A 15654-nucleotide genomic window follows, 5' to 3' on the forward strand; every position below is an offset into this window, starting at 1 on the left:
CCTCCCCCGCGGCCTCTGGGGCTGCCAGAGTGATGTCTGACTGCCAGCTTGGGCCCAATCCCCCAGGGAGTGGACCTAAGCCAGCAGGTGGTCATCCTCTGAGGAGTCCCAGACTGCAAGAGGGCATAGGCCGGGCTGAGGGACCCCCCTAGTGCACAAATTTTTGTGCACCGGGTCTCTAGTTTATAATAAAACCCTAATATGCTAAGTGTCTGGTCATCTGGTCAGCTGTTCAACCAATCAAAGTGTAATATGCTAATGATATGCTAAGGCTACTCAACTGCATGCTATGACATGTACTGACCACCAGGGAGCAGGCGCTCCAAACAACAGGTTAACTTGCTGCTGGGTCTAGCCAATCGGAACTGAGCAAGACAGGTTGGACACGCCCTGGAGCCCTCCTGCAGTCCCTCCCCAGCTGGCCAACCTCCTGCGTTCCTCCCCAGCCCCTATCGTGCACCGGTGGGGTCCGTTGGCCTGGAATGCTCCCTTTCGCAATCCAGGACCCCTCAGGGGATGTTGGAGAACCGGTTTCTGCCTGACAGAGGAATGACCAGTCGCTATGATGTGCACTGACCCCCAGGGGGCAGGTACTCAATGCAGGAGCTGCCCCCTGGGGGTCAGTGCACTTCCACAGGGGGGGCACCGCTCAGCCAGAAATCAGGCTCACAGCTGGTGAGCGGAGTGGCAGTGGTGGGAGCCTCTCCCGCCTCCAAGGCAGCAATAAGAATGTCCGACTGGCAGTTTAGGCCCGCTCCCCCAAGGCTGGACTGAGGGACCCCCGTGAGTGGACAAATTTCACGCACCGGGCCTCTATAGTTTCACAATAAAACCACTCCCACATATTTTAAATACCACTTTTTCATATCTATATTATGAAATGTGAAAAATAACAAAGAACACCTATATTATAAGTAGAACATGGGTATTTTTTTAATTAAATATTTTATTGATTTTTTTATACAGAGAGGAAGGGAGAGGGATAGAGAGTTAGAAACATCGATGAGAGAGAAACATCAATCAGCTGCCTCCTGCACACTCCCTATTGGGGATTTGCCCGCAACCAAGGTACATGCCCTTGACTGGAATCAAACCTGGGACCCTTCAGTCTGCAGGCCGACGCTCTATCCAGTGAGCCAAACAGGTTAGGGCTAACATGGGTATTTTTAACCTACATGTGGCAAATCATGTAAACACAAGTTCAACTTCTTAGTGATACCATATAAAAATACAATTAAGAGCTTTACTGTCCCTTTTCATTTGCCAATCTAGAGGCTAAATTAAGGACACCGCCCTTACTCATTAAGAGATGGAGAGAAGGATAAGTAAGACTGTAAAAGAAAACAAGCTATAAAATACGGTTTCTCAAATTTTCACCATGTGTGAATTACTTAATGGGCATTGCACATAATAATATCAATTTATGTAAAAATATTCATTGCATTTTAAAACACAAGTAAAACATTTAAAAATGAATAATAAGATATTCCTATCAGTAAGAGATGATTGTACACTCTCACCATCCTATGTATATCCAGTAAATCTATCTTACTTCTTATTTGAATTAAATTAGAAAATACAAATTCAATTACAGTTTGTTAGGAAGGCAGCAATGTTTGGTGGTGGCTCTATCAGACAGTGATGGATATGTTCATAAAATCTTAGAGGCTCCTTTTCCCCCGCCATCTGGGAGCCTGGGGAGGCCTGCCGGGAATGGACTTCTACGACAACAAATAGGTCTAGAAGACTGTGGTCCAAGGCGATTTTTGCTAGCTATAAGTGTGGTCTCTGGAACCTGAGGGAGCACACTGCTCTTCTTAAAACTGAAAGTACTTATGTTTGAAATGAAACTGAATTCTATCTAGGCAAGAGATGTGTTTATGTGTATAAAGCAAAGAACAACACGGTGACTCCTCGTGACAAACCAAACCAAACCAGAGTAATCTGGGGAAGATAACTCATGCTCATGGAAATAGTGGCATGGTTCACGCTACATTCTACATTCTGAAGAACCTTCCTGCTCAGGCCACTGGACACAGAATCTGTGTAATGCTGTACTCCTCAAGGATTTAAACTTATTAAAAAGTAAATTTTAAAAAATGTTCTCGTGTTTGTTTTAAAAAACATAGGCTCTACCTTGAAATATTTCTAAATCTGAGCATTCCTTCATTATATTCCAGTTACCTTCTTAAACCAACCATGATCTGTTGCCTGGATGATTGAAATAGCCTCATAGTCCGTCTCTGCCATCCCTCTATCTCCCACTTGTAGACTATTCTCAACACAGTAACCAGAGTAATTCTGAAACACCTAGATCTTTTTATGCAGCCCTTTGCCCAGAACTTTTAACAGCTCCTATCTTTGCTCAGAGAAAAGGTAAAATTTTCATAATAGTCCATCAGACACTCTAATATCTGGTCCACCTATTACTTCTCTCTTGTTAACTCTCCTCTCTGCTATTGTCCCATCAGCCTCCTTGTTCCTCATTATGCATCTCATTTAGAGCTTTTGCTCTTCTATTCCCTCTGACTTATCTTCCCCTGGATAGCTGAATGGATCACTCTCTAACTTTCTTCAAGTTTTCGTTGAGAAGGTGACTTCTGAGTCAAGTCCTCACTAACAACCTAGTTAAAACCATAACTTTCTCTAACTTCACTGCCAAGCACTTTACTTATATTCTCCTTAGATTTAGTACCATCCAGTATACTATATATTTTACTTATTTATAAGAGTCCCAGTGCACGAAATTCATGCATGGGAGTGGGGGAGGGTCCCTCATCCTGGCCTGCACCCTCTCCAATCTGGGACCCCTCGGGAGATATCCAACTGCCTCTCACAATCTGGGACCACTGGTTCCTAACCGTTTGCCTGCCTGTCCCTAACCCCTCTGCCTGCCTGCCTGATTGCCCCTAATCACCTCTGCCTGCCTGCCTGGTCACCCCTAACTGCTCCCCTGCTGGCCTGATCGCCCCTAATCACCTCTGCCTCGCCACAAACCCGGGACCCAGGATTTCTTCCTCTGGCTGGTTGCAGGCACCCGGGACCCAGGCTTCCCTCCACGAGCTCATCTGTGCCTGGCTGGTCCCCATTCCTCTCTCCCCAGTGTTGAGTATCTGAGCAGTTACAGTGTGATGGTGTGAGGGCATGACGGCTATTTGCATATTAGCTCTTTATTATATAAGATTTTATTGTCTAGCTTTCCCCTATAGACTGTAAATTTCATGAAGCTGGGATTTATCTGTTGGGTTCACTTCTATAACTCAAGCACCTAGAACAGTCCTGAAATAAGCAAGCTTTCATTCAGATGTTTATTAAATCAATAAATGAAATTAACTCTAATATAGACCAGATTAGGAAGCAACTATTCACTGTAGAGTATCTTTGGTAATCTGTAAGATACTTAAAGCACACAAAAATATCATACTTAAAGTATTTTAACCTACAATATTTTTAATCTACTCTTGTTGCATTCGTTTTCATTTAAAGTATTTGGGCGTCATCTTACCTATGTCAAATAATAAACCATTAATTTCTTTCTTTGAGAGAAGAAAATCATTGTGAATATTCTCAGAATTGGTTTTCAGAGACACATTGTCCTTTTTAGTCAGACCAAAACACTATTTTGAAATACTTGTGGGAAATACAGTTCAAGTCTGCTGCTTGACAAGAAATACTGGGCCTTGGGCTCAACAGAGCAATTTGGCTATGATGACATGAAAGTAGTTGAGACTACCTTGGGAGAATGTGTAGAATGAAGGGAGAGAAAGAGATAAGGAAGAAATCATGAGGAAACTAAAGATCAGAGAACAATAACTGATAGGTATGAAGACTGGTATCAGAGAAATGAGGGAACAGAGCATCCTAAGAAGAAAGCAATCAGTATTGTCAGAAACTACAGGGAGGTGACATAGGATGAGGACTGAAAAATATTTAGATCTAAGTGCACATTTGTGATTATTTAGTTTTATTGGGATATAATTCACTTATATAATTCACTCATTTAAAGTATGCAATTCAGTTGTTTATAGTATATTCAGAGTTGTGAATCATCACCACAACCAAATTTCAAAACATTTCTATCACCTCTGAAGAAATTTATTAGCAGTCACTCTTCATTCCCCACGCCCCCCAACAATCATTAGTGATTTTCAAAGAGAGCAGTTTATACAAGTGTGGAAAAATGAAAAATAGTAAGGAATTACAAATAACAAGGGCACATTATCCTTAAGAGGACTAGGAGAGACAGGTAGAGTGGAAGAGGTGTCAGGAATGGCTATTTAAAGTGGGAAATGCCTGGCTGGTGTGGCTCAGTGGTTGAGTGTCCACCTATGAACCAAGAGGTCATGGTTCAATTCCCAGTCAGGGCACATACCCAGGTTACAGGCTTGATCCCCAGTGTGGAGTGTGGAGGAGGCTGCTGATCGATGACTCTCTCTTATCATTGATGCTTCTATATCTCTCTCCCTCTCCCTTCCACTCTGAAATCAATAAAAATATCCTATCTAATAATAGACAAACATGGTAATTGACCATACCTTCACTACGCCCCCCACTGGCTAATCAGCACAATATGCAAATTAACCGCCAACAAAGATGGCAGCTAATTTGCATACATAAGCTCCAAGTGGTGGAGGGAAGACTGAAAGCGAGCTGGAGCCGCGAAGACGGAAGACTGAAGGCGGCTCCAGCTGGAGCGAAGGCCTGGGTCCCAGGTGCCAGAGGAAAACCTGTGCCGGCAGCCAGGAGAAGGGAAGGCCTATTGCACAAATCTCTTCGTGCAACAGACCTCTAGTTTTAAATAAAGAAAGTGGGAAAGGACTTCAACATATGGTAGGTTGAAGAGAAGGATTCAGGGAACAAAGACTAAAAGGTACAAGAGCTAGAAGATAAATACTAGTTCAGATTCTGGGTTTGGTGAATAACAGAATCAGAAGCACAGATGAAAGCACTTGCAAAGGAAGAGATACCTTAGGAGACTGAGGTGATAAAGGTAAGAAAACAATGGATGACTGGCAGTGGGGAAAAGCCAATGGTGGAAAGTATATTTACTTCTCATTATCTAAACTTTAATAGACTTTCAAATATTTCATCACTGGCAAGCTTTACTATTTTAAAACAAAAGTGACAAGTATGCAATAGCAGGATTTTCTCTATTAGGAAAAAATTGGAGCCACAAGCTGGACATAAGAAGAGGCTCCCCAGTTTCTTCACAAGAAAAATGGATGAGCTTAGCCTGGCTCCTGCATTCTTTTTTTTTTTTTTTTTAAATATATTTATTGATTTCAGAGAGGAAGGGAGAAGGAGAGAGAGATAGAAACATCAATGAGAGAGAGAATCATTGATCACTGGGGGGACTGAGCCTGAAATCCAGGCATGTGCCCTTGGCCGGAATCGAACCCGGGACCCTTCAGTCTGCAGGCTGACGCTCTATCCACTGAGCCAACCCGGCTAGGGCTCCTGCATTCTTTAATCTCAATACCACACATAAAATTATGCTTTGCCCAAGTACTACAAACAATTAATAAAGGGCTTGATTCTCCCATTTTGACAAAAATCAATAGCTACACTGTTGTCGAATTAGCATTGATAGTCATTATACTTACTACCTTCAACCCTTAGAAGCAACATTCCACACATAAAAGATTCATAACCAGGGCATTCATCCAGAATAACTTTCTATATCTACACATGTGTACAACTGTATATGTTTGGGAGGGAGATACAGTCACAGCAAGAAGTTCCTGTTGAAAGACTTTTTACTGACAAAGTAGTTTTCATTCTAACTCAGCATCCCAACAGTAGTACTGCTTTGTGGAGATAATTGCTGAACTTTGGACTACTTTATTGTTCATTCATTTAACATGAATAATTAAATACACTCTAACATCACCCAATTCCAACATGACAAGTAACAGAAACCTTTTGTGCTAAGTCCTATGGTATGTGCTTCCATTCCAACTTGAATTAAGATAGGGAAAAATAAAACTGAGTAGCAAATGAGAACCCCCAAATAGGGAATAATAATAATAATGAAAAACTGATATGAACACTGGAATTTTGCCCCCAAACTCCATTAATTTCTATGGCTAACAAAATCTTGATTTCACATGACACCAATTGCATGAAATTGCTAGTTTCGTAGAACAGTGATAAGAGGAGAAATGATGGACCCAAGCTCAAATATCACACCTCCCTCTGTGTAATCTTATGCAAGCTACTTTATCTGCCTTTGTCTTAGTTTTCACAGCTGTAAACACAGATCACATGTCATAGTGTTGTGTGGTTAAATAAAATTATATATATAATGCCCAGTACATAACAGAATTAAAAAATACATCTGTCAAGCCCTGGCCGGTATTTCTCAGTGGATAGAGCGAGCACTGAAGGGTCTGAAGGGTGGCAGGTTTGGTCCCAGACCCTGCTCGAGCCTGGTTGGGGTGTGCGCAGGCAGGATGCAACAAATTGATCTCTCTCTCTCTCTCTCCCCCCCCGCCCCCGGCCTCCAACCCTGCTTCCCTCCCTTCTACTCTCTCTAAAAAGTCAATGGAAAAAATATCCTTAGGTAAAAGGATTAACAAAAATAGTAATAATTATAACATCAGTGCAATTATTGGTCCTATCATTATAAACCGCAGCTTACTGCCAATAAACATATGAAAAGATGCTCAACATCATTATTCATTAGTAAAATGCAAATCAAAACCACCAGAAAGCACTTCACACCTTATAGAATGGCTATAATTTAAAATACAAAGACGAAAGAAAATAACAAGTGTTGACAAGGATGTAGAGAAATTTGAACATCATACTTTGCTGATGGGAATGTAAAATAGTACAGTCATTTTGGAAAACACTTTTACATTTCCTCAAAAAATTAAACAGAATTACCATATGACCACTCCTAAATATACACCCAAAAGAATTAAAAAACAGGGACTTATAGAGAGCATTTGAGATCTTGCTCCCCAGCATATGTCATCAATTTAACTCAAATAAACTCATAAAAAATCAAAAACAACAAAAAAACAGGTATTATATACCTGTACACAAATGAACAACAGCATTATTCACAATAGCTAAAAGGTGCCTACAACTCAAGTATCCATCAAGAAAAGGATATACAAAATGTGGTATATTACATACAATGGAATATTTATTTGACCATTAAAAGAAATAAAGATCTGCCCTGGCCAGGTGGCTCAGTTGGCTGGAGCATCATCACATACACCAAAAGGTTGCAGGTTCAATTCCTGGTCAGGGCTCATACCTAAGTTACAAGATTGATCCTCAGTTGGGGCGCATATGAGAGGTAACTGATCAATGCTTCTCTCTCATATGAATATTTTTTCTCTCTCTCTTTGAAAGTCAATTTAAAAAAAGCCAAGTGAGGATTAAAAAAAGAGAGAGAGAATAACATTTTGAAACATGTACAACATGTACAAAAACATTATACAAAGTTAAATAAGCCAGACACAAAAGGACAAACATTTCATGATTCTACCTATATGAAATATCTAGAACGGGTAAATTCATAGAGACAGTACATTAGCAGTTACTAAGAGCTGGAAAAAGGGGGAATGGGTAGTTATAGCTAAATGGTTACAGAGTTTCTGTGTGCGGTGAAAATTTTTTGGAAATAGACAGTGGTGAAAGTTGCATAAATATAATTAATGTCACTGAGTACACTTAAAAATGGTTAAAACCTGACCAGAGAGGTCAGTTGGTTAGAGCGTTGTCCCAACATGCCAACGTTGTGGGTTTGATCCCTGTTTAGGGTATATACAAGAATCAACCAATGAATGCATAAAAAAATGGAACAACAAAAACTGACGTTTCTCTGTCTCCCTTCCTCTCTCTCTCTCAAATCAATACCTTTAAAAAAATGGTTAAAATAACAAATTTTATGTTACAGAATTTTAAAAAGTCATCTTGACAGAAACCTTCACACAATTTTCCATCTTCAAAAAACTTAATTCTAGAATCATAACTTTGACAATTAGCAAACATCAATAGTTTACAAACATAAAAAAATAGGGGAAACCAGATCACTGTACTATTTTAATTTTTCTGTTATCTAAAACTGTTCTAAAAATTTAAATTTTTAAGACAGCTATTGAATCTCAAAATTATTATGCTAAGTGAAAGAAGCCAGACTCAAAAGGCTGTATGTATACTGTATGATGCCAATTTATATGACATTGCGGAAAAGCAAAATTATAGGAATAACAAGAACAAAAATTAGTTGTTGCCAGAGACCGGAGGGTGAGTGGAAGGGACTGATTACAAAGAGTCATAAGGACACTTTTTGGAGTAATGGAAATATCCAGTATCTTAATTGTGGTGGTAGTAGTTACACAATGTTGCTATTTATCACAATGTATAGAGCTGTACACCTAGAATGGTTGAATTTTATTATAAGTAAATTATATCTCAATAAATGATTTTTTAAGAATGTAAACAGTTATGTTGTCATGTCATGCATTGCAATACAGGCAGAATTCCAGTCTGATAAGTGTCATCATGAGGTTTAGTCAAATAAAAACAGGCTATGAAACCCGGAGCCAAAGAGCACCTTTTCCCAACTCAGCACTATGATCTAAAACAAAAATACACACACTAAACTAAAAAGAGGAGTCAGAACAGTTATAAATTACATGAGAAACACATATAAAGTAACTTAATAGATCAATGTGGCTATGGCAACTCATAGCAATATGGTTTTGTTGATAGAATTAGATCTCCTTTAGTGCTTATCTTGGGGGGAAAATACAGGCTTCACATAATTACCAAAACTTCAAATAGAACATTTTAAAAAGTGTTTTACTGTCCCCTAATTAGACAGGTATTTTCCTAAGTCTACCTATCTCTCCCATCAACATCCATGTTTTTCCCCCCACCTCACCAGAAGGTAAGTACCTGCACTGATTTCTATTGTTTCCTCTCATCTTCTGCACCGTTTTATCTTGAAAGGATTTTTGTCTTTGCTTTTTCCTCTCATTCCACAGCAGAACTATAACAATACTTAACCTCTTCCTGCTTCTTCTGTTATTTTCTGAAGGCAAACTGCCAATTTCTGTTTTTATAGGAAAACACTTTTTTTTAAAGAGCCTGCTTCAGTACTGCAAAATATAAACCAATTTTCTTAACTCAGCTATTCCTTTCTCATAATCAAATTCCTTATCAAATCCCTACTCGTTTCACAATAGGAAAAAGTATTACTCTGCTGCTCATTTATAGTCACTGACCTCTCTTTCAGTCCTCTTAACCATGTCTTCCATACTACTCAAGCCACGAGTTCATAGCCTGTGCTAAGATTTCCCTTATCATCCAGATAATATAAAATTTTGCCATTGGCCTCTAAATTCTTTATAGCAGATGTCTATTTATTCTCATCTCTTACTTCACCTATGTCCTGTCCTTATCTTTTCAAATAAAGCTTGCAAACCTTTCCTTATTTATTTTCTCTTATCTAAATTTCCCCTAAAATTGTTCTCTGTGCACTAAAATAACTCTGTCCTTGACACCTCATCACCTTTTCCTACACCAACCCTGTAGGACCTAAATTCTTGCCAGAACAAGCATGGCTCAGTGGTTGAGCCTCGACTTAAAAATCAGGGGGTCACAGTTCCATTCCTGGTCAGTGCACGTGCCTGGATTGCAGGCTCAAGGCAGCTAATCAATGATTTTTTCCCATCATTTATGTTTTTCTTAAAAACATATTTTATTGATTTTTTTACAGATAGGAAGGGAGAGGGATAGTTAGAAACATCGATGAGAGAGAAACATTGATCAGCTGCCTCCTGCACACCCCCCACTGGGGACATGCCCGACATGCCCGCAACCAAGGTACCCGCCTTTGACCAGAATCAAACCTAGGACCCTTCAGTCCGCAGGCCGATGCTCTATCCACTGAGCCAAACTGGTTAGGGCTCATCATTGATGTTTTTATCTCTCTCCCTTCCTCTCTGAAATCAATAAAAATATATTTTAAAAAAAGATCTAAGTTCTTTATTCAAAAATCTTGCCTCGTTAACTCTCATCTTTTTAAAAAGTACCTATACTATCTCTTTACAGCTTTTATTTCCCATTAACAAGTTTTTATAACTACTTGCAGTTGGTCTTTTCCTAAGTGGAATATAAACTCTCAAAAGGTAGAAAGTACCCATTATTTTATAGTAGTACATATTCCAAAATCTGGTAAGTGCTATGCATCAAAACAATGAAGTACTATATGAAGAGATGCACTGGAAAAATACTAGGCTTAGCATTGTAAGACAATGTTCAAACAGTGCCTCTAATGTATTATGCTAAACAGTCACAACCTCACTGGGCCTCATTTTCCTCTTTAAGAAAATGAGAAAAAAGCCCAGCCGGTGTAGCTCAGTGGTTGAGTGTCGACCTATGAACCAGGAAGTCATGGTTCAACTCCTGGTCAGGGCACTGCCCAGGTTGCAGGCTCGATCACCAATAGAGGGTGTGCAAGAGACAGCCAATTAATGAGTCTCTCTCATCATCGACGTTTCTATCTCCCTCTCCCTCTCTTTTCCTCTCTGAAATCAATAAAAATAAAAAATAATTGTAAAAAAAAGATTTGCCTTGTTTACTCACAGAAAATAAAGTCTGTGAAGGTGAAAAGCATCAGCTAAGTTATAATCAGCAATCAATACAAATGCAAAGGTATTATTTACTTTATCACTGTTAGTCATAGGCACTTGTTTAACACAAGGCTCTGGTGTTTTGTGGTTTGTTTTTTTTAAACCAAACTCAATGATTAGCAAATTATGTATATCAACATTGTACATTATTCACATAAATTTGAACTGTTGTACTATAATACAACAAAGACATATACTTAAGAGTAAGGATGCTAATTATATAGTATCTTACGTAAATGCATTCTCAAGGTTAAAAGATAAATACTTGCTGCTAAACCTTCAAATCAGTTAAAATCAAGAATGTTTAAAAACCCCACACCCTTTTATAAACAAATAGCTGAACTTAAAATTTTAAGACATATAGAAGGTAGTTTGGTTTTTTTAAAAATATGTGGGTGTTTTTTAATTGATTTTAAAGAGAGAGATGAAGGGAGAGGGATAGAGAGATAGAAACATCCATGAGAGAGAAACATCTATTAGCTGTCTCCTTTAAGCCCCCTACTGGGGATGGAGCCTGCAATCTAGGAATGGGCCTTGATTGGGAATCAAACCCAGTGACCTCCTGGTTCATGGCTCAACCACTGTGACACACTAGCTGGGCTAAAAGGTCATTTTAACCCCTTCCCCAACAATTTGTTTGTTAAAAACGTTTCTTTTTCAGACTAATTTTTTTATTTTGGTTCTATATAGTATTTTTGATGCTGGTTATGAAAACAGTTTGTAACTTGCCTTCCTATAAACCATATTTTTTTACCATATTTTCTTAGTATACTCGTCGACGACTGAAAAAGAACATTTTGTGAAAACGAGTATACAGGTTTCTGCCGGGGAAGGGGTTAAATTACATAAATCTGCTTAACTGCCTAAAATGTCCATGTGTACTCTCCCATTGTGCTTTGGATCCATCACATGTTGTAAAGAATAGATACAAAATATAAAGGCACAAAATAAAGACATCAAAAATGTGACTCCACCACAGAGATAAGGTCAACAGTTTCTTCTAGTTCCAACCATAACCCTATGAACAACCTGAAAGACACTCCACAGCAATATCATTGCCAAATATGACCATAATTTCAATAAAAAGAGCATTATGGATGAATACTATAAAAACGATTAGAAATTAGAAATGACTTTCACATTTTCCTTTTCAAGCAGGAATCTAAGATAGAAAAGCAAAATTTTTATACTTTAGATCTGCACTGTCCAATATGGTAGCTACTAACCATGTGCACCTACCTATTGAGTGTTTAAACTCGAGAACTTTAGAACAAGCACTGTCTCATTCATTTTTCTATCCCTGGAACCACTGGAGTGCCAGGCACCCTTACTGGGCCCGTGAAAACAATAAGATCTTTCAGAGGGTAAAGTTTTAGCCCTACTGGGGTGCAACTAACAAATCAAATCATGTACTATATAAATGCACGGCACGAACACATTCACCTTTATCATTTACCTGCCTTAAATTCTTTTTAGAATGTGGCAAATGAAAAGTTTGGTCTGATGCTCTGATAAGAAGTCTGAGCTCTTGGGAAATCCAACACCCTCATTAGGGATAAGTTCGCTTACTGAATGAGCTTACTAAGTAAGAATATTGTGCAAGATGAAGGAAAGATTCCTAGATATGGGAACTGATGCAGCCATCTTCACTTAATTTAAAATTTTGGAACCATTCATGGCTGAAGGAGAAACAATCACATGTTAATATACAACTAATTACATAATAGTTTTTAAAATTCCTAAATGCAAGCATGCCAACTTCCGTATTCTATAAAACAGAAAAAAAAACAAAAACACACAAACTGTGAAACTTACGGGTGAAAACATTAAAACATATTGCTTGCCAAGAAAAATGGTTAGCCACATGCAAACAAATAGCAACAGAGATTTTCATCAGAAAAAAAGAAAATTGCTTTAGAATCTGTTAATCTAGGCAAAAATAACTTGTGGAAGCTCTGTATGCGGCTTTGCACCGACATAAAAAAATCACGTCTGAATGAAGTTTGAGCTAAATCATAAAATTTCTATTTTCATCCAGTCCTCATGCCTTTCGGTCGGTACTCGATGACCTCAACCAAGGCGCTTCGGTCTGATCTGCCACCGGGAACAGGGGCGCCCACCCCAACCGCGGCAGCGCTGCTCAGGCTCCTCGGGAGGCTCGGCCACCAGCCAAGGAGGCAAAGGTACAAAGTCTGTCCTGGAACCGGTGTTCCCGGGCCTCCTGGCGTGCGGTCTTCCCCGCCTTCAACGGCCTCCGCCGCTCTCCTAATAGCTTTCTTTTGTCTGAATCTCTTCTCACCTATGGCTTCGATGCGCCCAATAAGTTAAAAAAAAAAAAAATCTTCCCAACTGCCTGCCACCACCTGGAAAGATTTCAGGCTATCTCTTTAATAGGTAATCGTGTTCAAAGAGAAAGGAGGCCTCTTTCCTTACACTCAACACCCACGGTTAAAAATAAAAATATAATTACAACCTCAACTTCTATCAGGAGACTTACAGGGAAAGAACTACTACAGAGTCTTCCACGTCCTTTATCGCCAGACTCTCCTCACTTCGCGTTTCTCCTTCCTCGTTTCCCCTCTCAAACTCTCCTCCCCGCTCCCGAAAAGCATTCCGCAGCTCGAGAAGCTCGTCCTTGGAGCCAAACCACTTAAAAGTGAGGAAAATAAGTATGGGCTGCTTTTCTCTTCAATTATTTATTGTTCCTCCGCCACTCAGGAAGTTCATCTGACCGCCCTCCCAGTAAGATGATGCGCTCGATACACACTAAAATAAACAGTCTTCCCCCAAGCAAGTGGATTCGCGGCAAAAAAAAAGGCAACCGCGGGGAAGTGGGGTGAAAAAAAAGGGATCATTAGCCCCCAAAGCCCGAGGTGGGAGGGACAACAAGGTGAAAAGAGGGTGAGGGGAGGGAACGTAAAGCGAGAAGGGAAATACACACTCGCCAGACCCAACCACTTCACGTTTCGTCAAGAAAACCACCGGCCAGAGAGACGCCAGCCCGGTCCCCAGGGACAAGGGGGTGGCCTTGCCTCCCCCTTCGGGGCTGAACGGACTCCCAGCCCCCTGCCCCAGTTCCCGGTCAGAGGGCCTGGTAGGGGCGCAGGCCCCTCGCACCTCCGGCGGGGCAGTCGGCAATGGCCTGGGTGGAAGCCAGGCCCGGAGGGAGGTGAGTCGAGCTGGGGCAGCGCCAAGAGGACGGGATGGAGGGTCAGAGTCGGGCACCCGCGGGATTGGCGGCCGCGGCAGGGACCCTTCCATCCCGGAATCCCCGGGGTCCCTCGCCGCCCTTGCGGAGCTGGGTTCCTGGGACCAGCCTCCGCCGCACCCGCGGCTCCTCACCTCCCGCTGCCTGAGCCTCCGTTTCCACCACAACCCGAGCCGCAGCCGCCGCCACTGTCCGAGCCATTTTCCGCTCAGCTGCCTCAGCGGCCGCGGAAAGCTTCGGCGGACTCCGCGGCCAGCCAAGCATAAACGTCACTTCCGGTCTGGGAAGCACCGCCTTCCGCGCCCAGGCTGCTTGCGGATTGGCTGGTCGGACGGCCTACCTGAGGCATTGGGGCGGGGCTTGGGCGCGTCCTGCGAGGTGCCAGCTGGGATGGTGGGTGCCAGGGTCTGGCTTTCCACCCGGGAATGTCGAGCGAGCGCTGGGCGCCTCGCACCTCAGCCCCAGACGAGGGGAGTGGGGTCTCCGTGGACTCCGGCAGGGCCTCCAAAGCCCCGCCAACCGCTGACGTGCTCCGTCGTTTCCGTGGCCTCTAGGGGACTCCGCGCTCGCCCCCGTCCGGGCTGCGGCTCCCACATTCGCGGTCTCCGCCCCAGGCCGCGCCGAGATTCGTTTGTGATTGGAAGACTGGAAGGAACAGACGAGATACAAAAACCCTTCACTCCGGCCAGCATTTACCGATTCCTCCCTCCTCCCGGCGGAGCGGGTGCTGTGGGGTGTGAGGTTAGGGACCCATCAGGTGGCTGTAGAAAGCGCCTCCAGAAGCGCTCATTTAACCCTCACAACAGCCCGGTAAAAAGCCCAGGAAGTCCCAGCCAGTCGTTTCTTTTCTACGACACAAACTATCTTCACATACAATCTCCATAATACCTTTCTCATGGTCGCTGAATGAGAGCATGCGTCTAAAGCGGTTTGTCCTCAAATGTTAGGTTAAAAAAATTACATAACCATGTCAAGCAGGTAGGAAAATTATCCACATTTACAGATGATGAGGCTGGGAACACGATTCAAATTGGGTACTAACTCCAATCCGTAGCATTTTACAAGAGATTTCCCTTAAACAGCAAGAGAAGGGGGTTGGCTTCTTCCAGGTACTCACAATCAAATGTGGTACAGTGATTTGAGCTGCAATTCTGATTAAAAATACTTTTTTTCACCCCTGAATTTGTGAGAAGTCTGTAAGTAGAAGCATATCTCCAACACATAATGGGAGAGAAATCTATTTTTTCTTTTTTGAGGGGGGCTCGAGAGGGGGTGTTGGGAGGATTTGAGGATTTGAAGTGGATGAAGTTGTCTAATTGCTATAATAAATGTGCCTACACCTCCAAGGAGATGAGACTGGATAGAGTTGTTATTCTGTGAAAAGTTTAGAAGCAACTGGCTACCAACTCTAGTCCAACCACCCTTCCTATTCCTAACTTTTCAACCCCTTCCAGTCACACATACTTCCAATCAGGCTTTCCACACCCTAGAAGAATGTCCCTTAGGAATTCCCTTAGTTTCACAGCATTGTTCTACTTTATCTTCTCATCAAAGGAGGAATTTCGAGAATTGGCAGCTCTTTCATAAGATTAAAAGGAGAGGGGAAACCCCATTTATCTTGGGGCTGGTATCCTAGCTCTGCTCCAGAACAGAGTGTACCTTCAGAAAAGAAGGAAGAGGCTTTGAGAGAACACTGTATCTTGGGGGAAGATTAACTTTGACTTACTTGTATTTTTCTTAAATTTTTCTTAGGAGAAATATTTTGCCCCCCTGCCAACAATAGAGGACTCT

At 41.6% G+C, this 15654-nt stretch overlaps 1 protein-coding gene and 1 pseudogene across 1 annotated transcript in view; one reads left to right on the forward strand and one right to left on the reverse strand.

Annotated features, from left to right (window-relative positions):
• Positions 1 to 14126, reverse strand: part of PIK3C2A (phosphatidylinositol-4-phosphate 3-kinase catalytic subunit type 2 alpha) — a 95567-nt gene extending 81441 nt beyond the window's left edge. The window contains exon 1 of the mRNA XM_006758350.2: positions 13998 to 14126. The gene's annotated coding sequence lies outside the window, so the exon portion shown is untranslated. The remainder of the gene's footprint in view (positions 1 to 13997) is intronic.
• On the forward strand, positions 1157 to 2073 carry LOC107182212 (annotated as a pseudogene).
• Positions 14127 to 15654: the final 1528 nt, after the last annotated feature.

This window comes from Myotis davidii, unplaced genomic scaffold (genome assembly GCF_000327345.1).
Source record: "Myotis davidii unplaced genomic scaffold, ASM32734v1 scaffold73, whole genome shotgun sequence".
NCBI classification, from domain to species: Eukaryota; Metazoa; Chordata; class Mammalia; order Chiroptera; family Vespertilionidae; genus Myotis; species Myotis davidii.